The sequence below is a fragment of the Numida meleagris genome, chromosome 5 (genome assembly GCF_002078875.1).
Source record: "Numida meleagris isolate 19003 breed g44 Domestic line chromosome 5, NumMel1.0, whole genome shotgun sequence".
In the NCBI taxonomy this organism is placed as follows: Eukaryota; Metazoa; Chordata; class Aves; order Galliformes; family Numididae; genus Numida; species Numida meleagris.
Window position 1 is genome coordinate 57,836,207 of NC_034413.1, and position 14,310 is coordinate 57,850,516.

The following is a 14,310-nucleotide window of genomic DNA, read 5'->3' on the forward strand; positions in this document are numbered from 1 at the left end:
CTCGGGAATCCCGGGAGCTCGCCTGAGACCCGTAAATAGGCAGGTGCCTGGGACAAGTGGAGTTTCTTTTAACATAGTGTAGAGTTCTATTTTCTTGCATAAGGCTGAAAGTTAAGGTAAGGAGGGCCTTACCTAATTTTTACTTACTTATTTTCTTTGTGTTGACGAGACTCTTAGATACCTTCGAGCAAAAATAACCTTTCACATGTGGCCACAGATCCCTCAGTGGCTCTGTGCTGTGGTTCGGAGGAAAGCTGCTCAGTGCCCAAACCCATAGAGTTTAAAGATGACTGTGGTTAGATGCAAAATGCATTCGGTTTGTTATGAAGATGCTGTTTTATCCTGGAGAAAGCAAGAAAACTAGTCACACTATAGATTTAATACACAACTGTAGGTTGGACTTTGCTTTTTTTTTTTTCTTCCAGTTTCCTAAAGTGCAACGTTAATATTTAGATACAAATCAGGTTTTTTTTGAAGTCATTATTAATGAATGTTTATGGAGTACTTCTTGCAAAGAAGAGCTTTGCATATTAGCAACATAGATATCGGTTTTTGCCTTTCATCTGAGTTATCTTCACTGCAGGCTGGCTTTTCACACTGGCAAACTAAGTCAGAAGTAATGAATAACATGTGATTTATTTTTGCTACATTGTTCAGTGCCTCCTGAGCATTCTCTGACAGTGATGTGTTCTTATAAGCTGCTACAGGAGAATGATTAGAGCGATTTCCTCTGTTGATTTTCCCCCTCTCCTTCCAAACACAGTCAAAGGTGTTCTGTGCTACCAAGGTGTACGTTCTTAGTGCAGAGTGAAAAACAGATTATTTGGGTGATTTATTTTTAGATCTTTGCTGTTGTGATTAACCTCTGTATAGCCCAATCCATGTAGCAGACAATCAGTGTAATTAATTACACTTTGTTACTTTTGGAGAACTTAGTTTCATGTACGTGACAAACCTAAGTGGGGTCCCTAGTTAATGTACATATTTATATTGGTTTGCTTAATTACCAAACAGTAAGTTTGCTGTCCTGAAAGTTTAGAAATCTAACTTAAGCTTTGCAAATTCGGACATATCGCTGACATAGCATTGCATTGAAAAAATCTCAGTGAAATTTCATTAACCACACCAATTTCTCTGTAGGAGTGAAGGTGATTTTTTTTTTTAAACCATAAATACTGTGTTTGCTATTTTAGCATTCTAATACTTTGTAGGGTTAAGAAATAGGTCACGCCTGCTCTAATTGCACATATCTTGTAAACTGGCGTTGTAAACGTATAAGTGAGCCCTGGGAACATCAGTCAGAGTGCTGTGTGTGAGTTGTGCTTCTCACTAATGCACGTCAGTGTGAGGTCTTGATTTAGTACTGTGTGAATACAGACTCAGGTAGCTTGTGGGTGCTCATTAGCCCAAGTCTTAGACTTAGCACATGTGTGCATTGTTTTTTCTGAGATGTTTTAAATACATTCACCTTAGCTGTATTTTCTGAGGAGCTGCAGAAGTTTTGGTAGCAATGAATGGAGGAAAGGTGGGATCTGTGTTGGGATGTTGCACTCGATTCTCTGCTCTGGAGACACTTTCCCCACAGGTGCTTGTGTGGCACAGCTTGAAGCCCAGCTTTGTGAGGTCGCTTGAAGTTGGCCTTACTTGAGCCAGGCCAAAGCAATGGTGTCTGCAGCATGCGTTAAAATGGTGCTGGCAGATGTAACTTAGTTTGTCATATGTGGGCAAAACCATTTTCTTCAGACTGATGTTTTTCCTGTGCTGTAGCTTTGTTTTCAGCCTGTTTCTTTCTCTTCTTCACTTCGTGGTCTTTCCTCACTCACTTTCTGTATGCCCACTCAGTCATGTGTGTGTCCACTTCTGTGCGGTATCTGTAGTAGTAGTAAAATATGCTGCTTTTGTGTGGCTGAAACATTTTCTGTTAAGTACAGTAACAGTTTGACAGCAGTAGTGCTTTCAGTAATAGAATTCAAATGTTTCAGTTGTTGAAGTTGCAAGAACTGTAATTCTGAAGCTCAGGAATGATAACGCTGATAAGTGGATTTCATTTTGATAAAAGAAGAAATGACAGACGTGTAAGAAAGGATTTTGTGAGGTCACTCCCTACTCTGAAGCAGAAACAAATAATTCTGAAATTATGTCTGACAGACGTTAGTCTGATCCGGTGTTAAAAAACTCCAAGGAGGGGAATACCACAGCTCTTTGCTGGTCCATTTATAGCTGGTACATAGCTATCGTTACGGTTAGGAGGCTTTTCCTAATATTTAACTTATGTCTCTGTCTTGGTTCTAGTTAAGCCAGTTAGTCCCAGTCCTTCTTCTATTACTCCTGCAGGATAATGGTTTCTGTACTGTTCGTACTGTTTGTGGATGTGAGGACTGTTCCTCTGTCTCTTACGTCAGACTTCCCTTCACTAAACTCTCCAAATAGGCCTTTTCTTCACAGATCATATTTTCTCATGTTGTCATCAGCTCCCACTGGACTCTGATTTGTCTGCGTCTTTCTTCAAAGTTCCCCAGTCCAAGACTTAGTGCAGCAGAATAAAGAACTTACTCCGTAAGTTACAGCAGAAGTAACGCGACAGCACTATCAGAATGTCATTTCAGGGTGTGTGCGCACATCTTGGTTTTGTTGTTTTAGTTTGGGTTTTGTTTGTGTGGGTTTTTTGATGGGTGTTTCGGTTTGGTTTTTTGTTTGGTTGGTTTTCAGCAACATGAGGTTCTTGGCTTCTCCATTTGTAAACACAGGAGCTTGTATTAGCTTTTATTAAATCAGGTATCTCTTCCTTCATCAATGTGTGTTTGAGTTATCTTTCCAAAGGACAGGGCTTTATACTATGCTGAATTTAATCTTCAGGTTGGTTTTCATATATAAAGTGTTTTAGGCTGTACAGGACCAGGGCTCACTGCGTTATTTTCCAGGAGAGCAGGGCTCTTCTGCTCTTCCACGTCTATTTCCCAGCACGTGCAATCTCTTTGGTTTGGAGTGTACATCTGCTGTATGATGGGAAACCTGACTGAAAACAAGTTCTTCTGGGGTTCCATGTGGCTTCTGTTGGCAAAAATGTGTCTTAACTGTTGGTTTTATACATTGTATGTCTTTGAAGTAAGCTGTTTTGGTGAGGTCATTTATGTCGGCATAACCATAGCTGAACAGGCCTGCTGCCTCTTGTCGTTGCGCTATCACAGCCTCGTGATAAAGCATTCTCTTTAGAGAATATTTATTGAGTCTCCGTGCCTGTGGTATTAACGCTATCATGAATACCAAGTGAGACTTTCGAAGGAGAATTTACATGTTACTGGTGGTTTGACAGACAGGTTTTAGGTAAAGCCTTAATCCATACTGAAATCAGAAATAACATACTCCAGCATTCTTCCTCCAGAAACGAGCATGACCAGATGCTTAGGGAAGGGTAAGAACAACACAAGCATATGTATAAGAGTTAGATTAGAGGATTCGTTCATCTCTAGCTGTTTTCATTGAAGAGCTGCTCTAAATTTAGGTGGTTTGTTGTTTGTTTCATGCAACCAGCCCCTTTTTTGCATGCAGCTAACCAACTATTCTTTGCTAAGAAATTCTATGGGTGCGCTACTACTTGTTATGTTAAAATTTACCTTCTCTTTGTTCAGAATTTGCCTTGTGCTGTTTTTCTTTGGTACCACATTTGTTGTGGAAGGGAGTGAGCAGTCCATCTCTAATATGACGATCCATCTCTGATCCTCCCATGATTTTGTAGACCTTGATCATTTTCTTCCTTCTCCTGGATATTTCTGAAATCAAAGAGTCCTGACTTGCCTATTTGTACCCCACTGTAGAACCTATTCTTATGCCTTTGATCATACTTGCTGATCTTATCTGAAGCTGCTCTATTTTAATACATCTCTTTCTGGAGCTGAAGCCCCTGGAGCTGATAGTCATAGTCAAGATGGGCAGACATCCACCTGTTTTGTACGCATTTCATGCATAGTAATTCCTAACATTATTTTTTCTTTCTCAGTGCAGGTAGACTTCAGTGCCAAGCCCATTAGTTGTTTTGTTCTATGTAAATTTATGACTGGTTCTCACACCATCACTTTCACTGATCTGTGCTGGCTCTCATCTGCTCAGTCTGGTGAAGGCCGCCTCCACCACTTCCCCTAGTACCGATGGCAGGCACAGTGCTGGCAAACTTTTTACCTTGCTCCTATTTCTTGCGTAGCTCAGAATTTATTGAGCAGCTCAGACTCTTGTGGAACTCCTCTAGCACCTTTGTTCCACTGCAAAATGCAAATGTTGCATGTCCTGTATTTTTTGTATTTTGACCAATGTATGCATGCAAGGGTCTTTGCTCTTTGCCATGCCACGACTTAAAAGAGCTTGTGGTCAGATTTTTTCCGGTCTAAACAGACTGTCATAGTGACCGTGTTCAACTTTCCTTCATGCACATTCAGAATGCACCAGGAGATTAGAAAGTGAGGGTTGCTTCGTGTGTCAGCCATATCTCCTCTTTCCTACCCTACTGAAATTATGCATGTGTCCATTCCTTTTGGTTCATTTGGTACGGGTCAGACCAAAGGATTAGTGATACCCCAGGATCCCCGCATCACACTTGCCATTTTTTGAAAGATCTTTTAAAACCCAGAGCCGTGCAGTGGGCAGTTTCAGCAGGAATTCCTGCTCCTGCCTTTGTGTTGGTGGTATTGCGGTGGCTGTGTGAGATCAGGTGGTTTGGCAGTTACAGCATGTAAAATAAATCACCTGGATCGCCGCTTTGCCCTGGATCTCCTGCTTGGCACTGGGGCTCAGCTGGAAAGCAGCAGTGAGAGTAGGCAGCAGGGCTGCTCCTTGGATAGAAATGCAAACTTAGTGGAACTGTAGCCTTAAACAAAGATGAGGTGTGTGCTTGTGCACAGTAAACCTTTCCCTGGTATAACCTCCCAACTTCTGAGTCTTAGACCTGCTCAGTTAGATGAGGCCGCTTACAAAAATGATGCAAAAGCTTGCTATGCAAATGGTTAGAAATCTCTTTAGATTTTGTGTAGCACGTGCAGTTTGTGCATGCGCGCAGTGTTCCCTCTGCTTCCATTAATGTATGTCAGAATGCACTTTCCAACTTCTCAGTGGTGTTATTGGGCCCTGTGCAGTTCCTAGCACGAGGGGTCTGAGGCCACCCATCCCCGTGGCTCCTCGTTGCCTTCACTGCTCTGTGCTCGTTGTTTTTGTTGAGTGTTTTAGTCTAGAACTGGAGGTTGGTTCAGCAGTGTTTTTTTTTTATACCATGTTGGAAATGTGAGTGGCTGTGGAATGTTTTTCCTGAATTAAATATTCCATGTTAGTGTTCTGGGATTCTCTCGCTTTCATACGTTTGTGCTGCTAGTGACAGCAGTAAGGGAAGAAATGGCTGAGTGTGCAGAGCCGATGTGAGCTGTGATGGGGAAGGGGAACACAGGGCATTGAGCTGAGGAGACTGAAGTGTGAGCGATGGGAGGCGTTTCCGAAAAGCTCAGGTGCTGTGTTCACGTGTGAGGGCGTTTGGTGCAGGGTAGTGGAAGAGGGCAAGAAAAATCATCGCTATCACGCTGCTGGGTTTTTTTTCCCTCATAGTATTTCCTGCCTTGCGCAGCGGGCAGGAAGAACTGTGCTCCAAGGAACAACGCAGGTGGTGTAGGGCAAAGGCTGTTCGCTGAGGATTCCTTCTTGATTTGTTGCAAAATTTAAATGGAGGATGAGGCAGGTATTTTCACAGTAAAGATGTGAAAACGTCCCTAGAATTAGATTCTATCCGTGCTGGTGGCACAGCAAGAATCCAAGCGGGTCGCGTGATTCAGAGGAGCTGGCAGGTAACGCTGTGTTCAGTTCTCCTGGTACTTGGCTTGAAATGACAATGGTGTGATTTGCAGCCGTGATTAAAACTCACAGCTGCAACTGTGAAAGCAGTGAGCGCTGTTTCGCGTGAAAGGTGCTGTCAGATATGATGACTGCAGTGATGGAAAAGAAAACTTCCCAGTTTAGTCACCTGAAGACAGGTTCTAAAACTAGCTGTGGAAATTGATCGCCCCTTTGTTTATCTGGTTCATTTCCCCCAGGCAGTTGTCTTTCAGCCCATCCTGGTCACAGAGCTGCAGGATGAACTGAGGAGGATGGAGTTGGTTATTGGCATTTAGGGATAGGGATTTTCTGTGTGCTGTCGGGAGTGAAATCCAACAGAGCCGGATGGAATTGCTCCTGTGTTAACTGGCATGCTCCGGTTGTAAGCAGCTTCTTAGTCTCTCAGCTATTTTATTTTTGCTTAAGAAATAGTGTTCGTAGGTTATATGTGGTTTGTGATGGGTTTGCTCCTCTAGTTCATGGGTGCTCTTAACGTTCATTTATTTATTGATTGGCTGTATTAAGATCTTCTGTTCTTGGAGCTGTGAAGATCACGGGAATTGCTGATAGCAGTAGTGCTGGTAAACGTAGACACTGAGCAAACTTGCACAGTGCACGGCGTTACAGTGAACTTTGGCTTAACTGGTGATCTTGAACGCTGTCATAAGGAAGTGAGAAGCACCATGTGCTTTTAAGGTGTGTGCTGTGAATTCTCTGTGCTATCGGGGAGGAAAAAATAAGGTTTTGTCTGCTGTCCGATCTTGGATAGAAGTCATTCAGTTACAGTTGTGGTTGGTAATGTTTTTAATTGTAACATCTTTACCCCCTGTTTGCAACTATTTTGACTTCTGAGTAACAAATTGAGCTATAAGTAACCTTGGTGCCCCACGGGAGAGCTGCAGCCAGGGGCCTCCCGACCAGAGCAGCGGGAGCTGGGAGCGCCCCCAGACTTCCTGAAGGAGAAACAGCAGGGTTTAAATCCAGCTGTAACAGCTGCTGGAATGCTCGCCAGGTGGGATTGTAAGGGTTAACATTTCACCTGTTTTCTTTGAGAAGCCTCTTATGGGGCTGTCCATTCATTTCACACAGTCAATTATGGAAACATTACCAGCATCCCAGACGTATTTCAGTCCGCATACGTGTGATCATTACAGTGTTATCTTACTATATTCAGTAACGATGTAAACGTCTGTATGATGGTAGCAGCATTAATCCATTTATGTAACGTTCATCTTTGTTAATGGGGAGGAATTATTCTCCTTAGCCTTATGATGCCCTGAGACTTTCCATTGCTGTGGTGATAATAGGTTACAGAGGCACTAGAGTGATTGGAGGCAGTGATGCAGATCTCTGGGGCTACAAATAACCACGTCCAGTGCCTTTTTATCACGTTTCGTGAGCAAATGTGCTCTCAGATAGAAGTAGAGCCAGGCAATGAATAGGAGCAGGAGCAGAGTCAATTCTAGCTGGTACGTTCCATTGCAAAATTAGCAACGCTAAGGTATTTTGCACGGTGTCACTGTGACATCTGTCCAGGAGTTTCATCTGTCGTGACCCTTCTTTAAATTAAAATTTATATATTTTAGTTTTTTTTTTTTTTTTTTTTCTTGGAACTGTGAGCAGCTCTTAAGAAAGCATCATGACTTTCCAGGCAGACTTGCTTGAAGTGAAAGCAAAGTCATTGTTCGGTTAGGTTGAGAAATCAGTTGTCAAAGGGAGTGCTTTGGCTGCTGCTGAAGCAATAACAGGCACAGGAAATGAAGTTCTGTAAAACTGGAATTGACTGAAGGAAGAGATCTTGCTGAGGAAAGTAGATGTTTTCTGTTTGAGGCCAATTACTGCCTTATCTTTCTTGTGTACTTGAAGTGGAGTGGGTTTCAGAAAGGCTGGCCAGCAGGGGCTCTCGATGCCGTTTGGAAAGAAGAGGTTCATTCAAAGCAGGAAACTTGTATTCAAGTGCCTTGGAACTCTCTAAATATTCTTATCTCCACCTATCCACTGTAAAGGAAGCGTAGAGAGATTAGCAATCCTGGACTACAGTTACTCCGTGAATATTGCTCAAAGTGCTGAGATGTTTATCTCAAAAGTATCATTTTTCTATAAACTCATCTGGAGCTAAATCACCTGTTACTTAGCATTTTTATGAGAGCAGTCATTTAAAAACAGTGCCCTTGCGTTCTCATGTCTTCCAGGACTTTTAAAACCCTTCCAAGTCACTGTCGTTGTTCTTGAAGCTGCACAACGATGTGTGAAGGTGTCAGATCACACCAGGAGCCAGCGGGGGGAAGTTTGGCGCGTGTCGCCGGCCGTGTTGGCTCTTCCAGTTTGTTCTGAAGTCTGCTTTGCCAAGCGCTTTGGGAGACGAGCTTCCTTCATGGTGCTGAAACTGGCAGCATCATTGGTAGAAGCCCCAGCTTGTGTGCCTTGTTGTTTGTGACTGCCTGATCATTGCCCGTCTGTAAGGAGCGGGACCAGGAATCGTGTTCAGTGGGATTTTCTGCTAAATAGGAGGACTGATCTCAAAATATTTTATTTTAATCCGTCAGCTGAGTTTGCTGTTACTTAATTCAGATTTTTAAGCAAATAATTAAAATACCATGGGAGATTTAGCCAAGTATATTGGGAAAGAACTCAGTAGCATTATTGCTGTGGTTGGTCCTGTTATCTGCAATCATGTCAAGCAGCTGTATTTTGCTTGGCAGTAATAGCAATCCTTGACATCGAAGCATCCACTGTATTTTTGCTTTTCATTCAGTGGTAGGTGCCAAGCTAATTATTACATTATTTTACTCTCAACTGATGCGGGGCTAAATATCAACAACTCTTGGCCTTTTCCTTTACCCTTTTCAGTTCTTCATACAACATTTGCAGATTTCCAGGCATATCCAAGTATTTACAGAATGGTCCAGAATGCTGATGCACTCGTTTTGTGAGGAGTCTTTGTTAGACTCCTCTGACTGTCTGGATCTTTAATCTGTAAGGTATCATCCAGCCTCGTATCACTTAGCTGTTGCAGGTGGTGACGTTTCTATTCCCGTAGCGCCGTGCTGTGCTTCGGATGCAGCCTCTTGGGCTTTGTTGGGTTCTTTCTTCAAAACCACAACACAAATGGACGCTGACCATTTCTTCCTATTTTGTAACACCACTTGCAGTCTCACCAGCTCAATTCAGAAAAGTCCGTGTATCTGAGTTTTTGTTGCCCATCTAATATGATTTTATTTTGAAAAAGAAATGTTAGTTTTGCGTGAGTTGGGAGTTACTGATCTATGAAGCCTGTTGTGCTGATACCCGTGCTTGGCTCAGGGTTATATATATGTTTAACACTACTCTGTATCTGTACAACAGGTTAAAATAGCATGGGGTTCTGAATAAGCTTGTTTAATTATGAGAGCGTGAGAAATTCAGGGCAAAGTTTAGAAGTGTGCTGACTAAACTAGAGAGAATCAGAACAAGACTTGGAATATTTGGAAAGGCAGAATCAAAGTCTTTTTGCAGGAAATAGATATCCACCTTTCTGCAGAAGAGCACTTGATGTGTTTTGTGTTTCTTGTTCTGTCAATATTCCACTGGCAGGAAGGTTTAGGTTATAATGGTTGGATGATGATGTTTCTGGAAATACAGATAGTAAAAGAAACAAAAAAAAAAAGCAGGGAATCCAGTTTCTGTATTATGCTCTGAATGGAGGACAGCTGGGCAGTCCTGAATTAGTGCCCTGGGCTGCCAGCCGGCTGTGGGAGGTGCTGCTCCGCACTGTCCCTCTTTTCCTTGCTCTGGACATCACCTGGCTCCTGGGCCGGGTTCTGCTGTCCGCCTGCCCTCCCTGCTGCAGCGCAGCGTGGGGCATCCTCTCAGTCTCTGCTGACCAGCACGGTTCAGTATCCCAAATGGGGTAAGTTAAGAGGGGGTTCAGTGCTTCAGAATGCAGGGGGACACGTGACAGAAGAACCTGGGAGGACAGTGTTACTGTTTTAACAGCTCTTTAGTTTTTTGTAAGAGTCTTTCATCTGTTCATCTCCAGTATCTTCTCATTTTAAAAGATCTCATAATGCTGTGTGAGAGAGAACATTTGTTATTTTATTCCCTGGTTAAGCTTAGTTCCTTGTTTTCAAGAACAGAGTTTTTCTAAAACTGAATTAACATCCGATGTGGAATTGTTGGACTCCGGTTATTAACAAAGCTTTATGTCACCAACTTGATATTTTTCTCATTCCCACTCTTTGCTTCTTTTTTTCGTGCCCTTTATGATTTTGTGTTAGTATAAAATGTTCTCCTCTACCTCCCTTCCTGTGGAGTTCTCTTTTTTTGGGTATCTTTAAGAATTTCAACAATTCTGAATTTTCATCTGTGCCTGCCGCACTGAGCTCCGGTCAGTCGTGCCAATGTGTATTTCGAACTGTGATTTCTGTGGTGACTTTAGGTGATCTTGAACCTCTGGTTCCTTGTATCCACACAATTGTTACGTTTATTATAATTGTACTCTGTGTATTTCTGTTGAATGCATCACGACAGTTCACAGGAAGTCGTTGTGGAAGAGTCTGTCTTGTCTGGGTTATGTCTCTGCCTCAAACAAGTGACTCGTCCGTGGATGACCGATAGAATCAGCGCGTGGCTGTGCAGCTTCACAGAAGGGGGGGATACACCATCCCCACATCCCTCATGCATATTTCTGTACAGGTAGATAAGGAAATAGAAACGGAGGGAAAAAGCCATGACAGCAATAAAAGATCATAAAAAAGGCACCCTATCTTTGTTTGATTTAAAATTTAAAACACAAATATGATAAGCAGCGCTGGACGTTATTTTGGCTAGAGGTTAAGTAGGCGTATTTGACTAGGTGACCACTTGAGGTGTTTCATCAGCCGTGCTTCCTTTAGCTTATAGGAGTTAGTGTGAGACTGAACAGTGGATTGCTTAAAAGCAATATCTGGGGTAAAGCCACTTTGTCTGCCTCGTTCCTCTTCCTGTGTACTAAGTTGTGTGGGTCTTAGCATCATTCCCATTATCCCCTGCTCAGTGCACACTTACCTGTGCACACTGCTCTTCGTATTTACCGGGTTCTTCCCAGCATGATTTCTGTATGTATGTCTGAGAAGCAATGCTAACAAAGTTTGATTTCTTGTTCTGTTGGTTTGACTGGCTTATGTCTAATATAGAATAATCTGCAATTTAATCTTAACCTGTGATTAGAATAATTACAGTGCATCTTCTTTGGAGTTCACACTACATCGTTTTACTTTGGTGCAACAACAGGAACTGTGAATTTGTATCTTCTGACTAACTTATATCAGCCCTGCAAATTTTAGTGACAATCTGTAGGGCACTGCTATCCTTGAGTATCCTGACCAGTGGCTGGAACGGGGTAGTGGGCCCCAAAGGTGTAAAACAACATTTTGTTTTAACAAGCTCAGGTGTTACTGTATACATTGGTTGCTTTTCTGCTTTTCTTTGTTTTTAACATACAAGGCACCCTGAGAGTTCTTAACTTCTTGAGAGCTTATATGCTGCCTTTGCTGCTCGCCCCTGAGGAGCCCGTAGCTCTTACGGTAGCTGTAGCTGACGTCACCCTTTACAAATTGAGCTTGTGCTATGAAGTTGGATGCCGTAGAAACCATTTCATTTCTGCACATTGGATGTCTCCATATTCCACAGGGGTTAAACGGCTCTGCTGGCTCGCTTAGTAAATATGCACCTCTTACAGCATCTGCTTTCTTTCTCTCTCCACAGTGTGAGGTTAAAGCTTTGTTGCTTTATGCTAGACTACGAGTTGTTTTAAAGTGAATGAGTTAGTCGTGAGAGATCACGTGGTCTGTGTGCCACTGCTCGTGTGCCCTTATGTAGCTTGACCCTGCTGCAGTTATTGTAGAAAAGCTGTATACACATGGACAATTAGCTCAGAGTATTTCAGCTGCTAGATTATCACCTGCATGACTTGCGTGCCCTCAGGCTTTGTGTCCTTTACCATGAGAAAGCCAAAAACAATTTGGGCGAATCACCTGGATGTGTTCTTCGTGCAGCGCTTTTCCCAAATCCCGAAAGACTTCCAGGCTCTGGGGGAGGTGGCTGATAGGAATGGAGCCATGAACAGGAATCAACTTCTCTCCGCCCTGACATCCCAAATGCTGTTGCTGGGATATTCTTTGTTTGCCTTTCTTATCCCATCATCGCCTTTTTGAAATTCACTGTCATCCTTTCTTTAATTACATTCAAACTCAAGCTGGTTGTGTTTTTCTGCAAGACCTTGACATAACCTTATTTTGCCTTTCTATCTGCTGTTGTCTTTTGCAGCTTTTGCTTCTCTGGAATCTTTCTCCGAGTTCCAGTTGTCCCTGTTTATGCTTCCTTTTTGTTCTGGTTTGTCACTGTGCCTTGTGCTGGAACAGGATTCCAGTTAAAAGAGATAATGTGAGAATTTCATATATTATTCAGAGAAATTTATATGTTTTTTTAATCTTCTAAGTACTAAGAAGTGAGAAGGGGAAAGAAATGGTTGCTTATTCAGTGGATTGTGTCTTTAATGAGCGAGGCCATAGGGTAGTACTAAGGAATGAAACTAGAAGAACTTGCGTATTTTTCATAAAACGTTTCTTCATTTTCAGTTTGCTTGCTCTGTATAAGCCCTAGAGCTCAAATATCGTGAGCTTCCAAGTTCAGTTATTTCAGCTACGTTGAGGAAGAACATCTGGGGTATTTTTGTTTGGAAATGGAACCTATTCTTGTTTTATTAAAAATTTAAAATGGCTCAGAACTCCTGTTTTTCTATGAAGTGCTTACAGGGAAGTATTGAAATACTGCATCCAAAGTCACGAACCACATTTTTAAGTTTGATGTATTAGACAGCTAATAAAATCAGGCATTTATGAAAATGACACTAGTTCTCATTTTAAAATAGTTGGAACAAATGCATAATTAAAAAATGTTTGATGAACACTCCAGTGACTGGTGAATAACTCCTTGGAAACTCCCTGTAGAGAGCTAATGGTCCAAACACCACGGTGTAAGCAATAACAGAACACACACTCTCTTTTGCTTTTTTGACTCTTAGGGATGTGGAAGATGCACAGAGTCAGACATGGGGGGGAACTAGTTGGGTTATTTCAGGCTACGTAGGTGGAACCAATGAAGTAGGCAGAGCTGATCTCCTGGCATCTTCCAAGAGCAAGGCTCAAAGATTCTGTCTTTATATTGAGGGAGTTGGCTGCTGTCAGTTTTGCAAATAAATGAAAATCTGCCCCCTGCTTTTCTCTTTGAAGGCTAGTTCGAGCCCATTTCTTCTGTGCCTTCACACTTTTCTCATTCTGTTGTGGAACAACAGACTTTTTGTTTGTTTTTAAGATTTCTGTTTCCTACTGGTGGATGCATGAGGAGAGGCTGGAGTTGAGGTTACTACTGAAGCCGGGTTTGCTGTCTGGAGTGTGAGGGCAGCCCAGGCCAGGTGTACTTCTCCTACTCTTGCAGGCTTTAGTATTTTCCAAAGCACTAGAGGGTAGTTTCTTTCCCACAGCGCTTGGAAGCTCTTTCAGGTGCTGTTTTAAGGCTGTCCATAGACTTGGGAGTACAAGAGAGTGCTTGAGAGCATGCTCTCCATTTGGATGTTAGAGAGCTTGAAATAGACAGCAGCGGAGGAGTCCATCATCTGTTATGTGGGCAAAAGGCAATAATATATAGGGGAGAACTTCATGTGGCCCTCCAGTGCAAATTCCTTTCTGAAATATCTGATCTTTGCTGGTGCTGCTGTAAGTACCTGAAACTTTCTGTTTTCCCTAATGAAATGAACGCTATTTTTGTGAAATGAGTGTGTGAGAGACACGGTGCCAGAAACTCAGAATGAATAGACCCATCTAACTTAACTGAAATTACTTTGAGATCCAGAAATAGTTTGGGTTTTTTTTTTTTTGCACTGAATGTTTGTATTAATCCATTTAATCATTAGGGCTGTTACGAATATGAGAAATATTCTTTTGCCTCGTCTGTGAGAATGGCATATGGATAAAACCTTAAGAGAAATCACTTCTGTTATCAGGCGTGTTGGAAGTGTCTGCGATGCTCTTTGTTGTGATCAGTTTTCTAGATTATATGAACAGGAGAGATTGCTGCCTCTTGATTTGTCCTCTGTTTCCCGAGTTTCAGGTGCAGATAACTTTGACCAGCAGATAACAGAACTGTGTAGAGGTAGAATCCCAGTGTGGCTGCGGTTGATGGAGGGGCTGTGGAGCTGGTTGTCCCACGGGCTGCGCTCAGAGCAGGGCCACACAGGGCAGGGTGCTCAGCACCAAGGCCAGGCAACTTCTGAAGTTCTTCCAAGGATGGTGCCTCCTTTGGTCATTATAATCTGGAGTCACGGATATCTCATGGAGTAGAGTGATATGACTAATTAAGCCACTAATTGTCATTTGGGGATGTAGATAGAGGCTAAAATCAGCTTAAGTTTGGGAGAATATTTAGGTCTTTGTATCTACTGAAAGT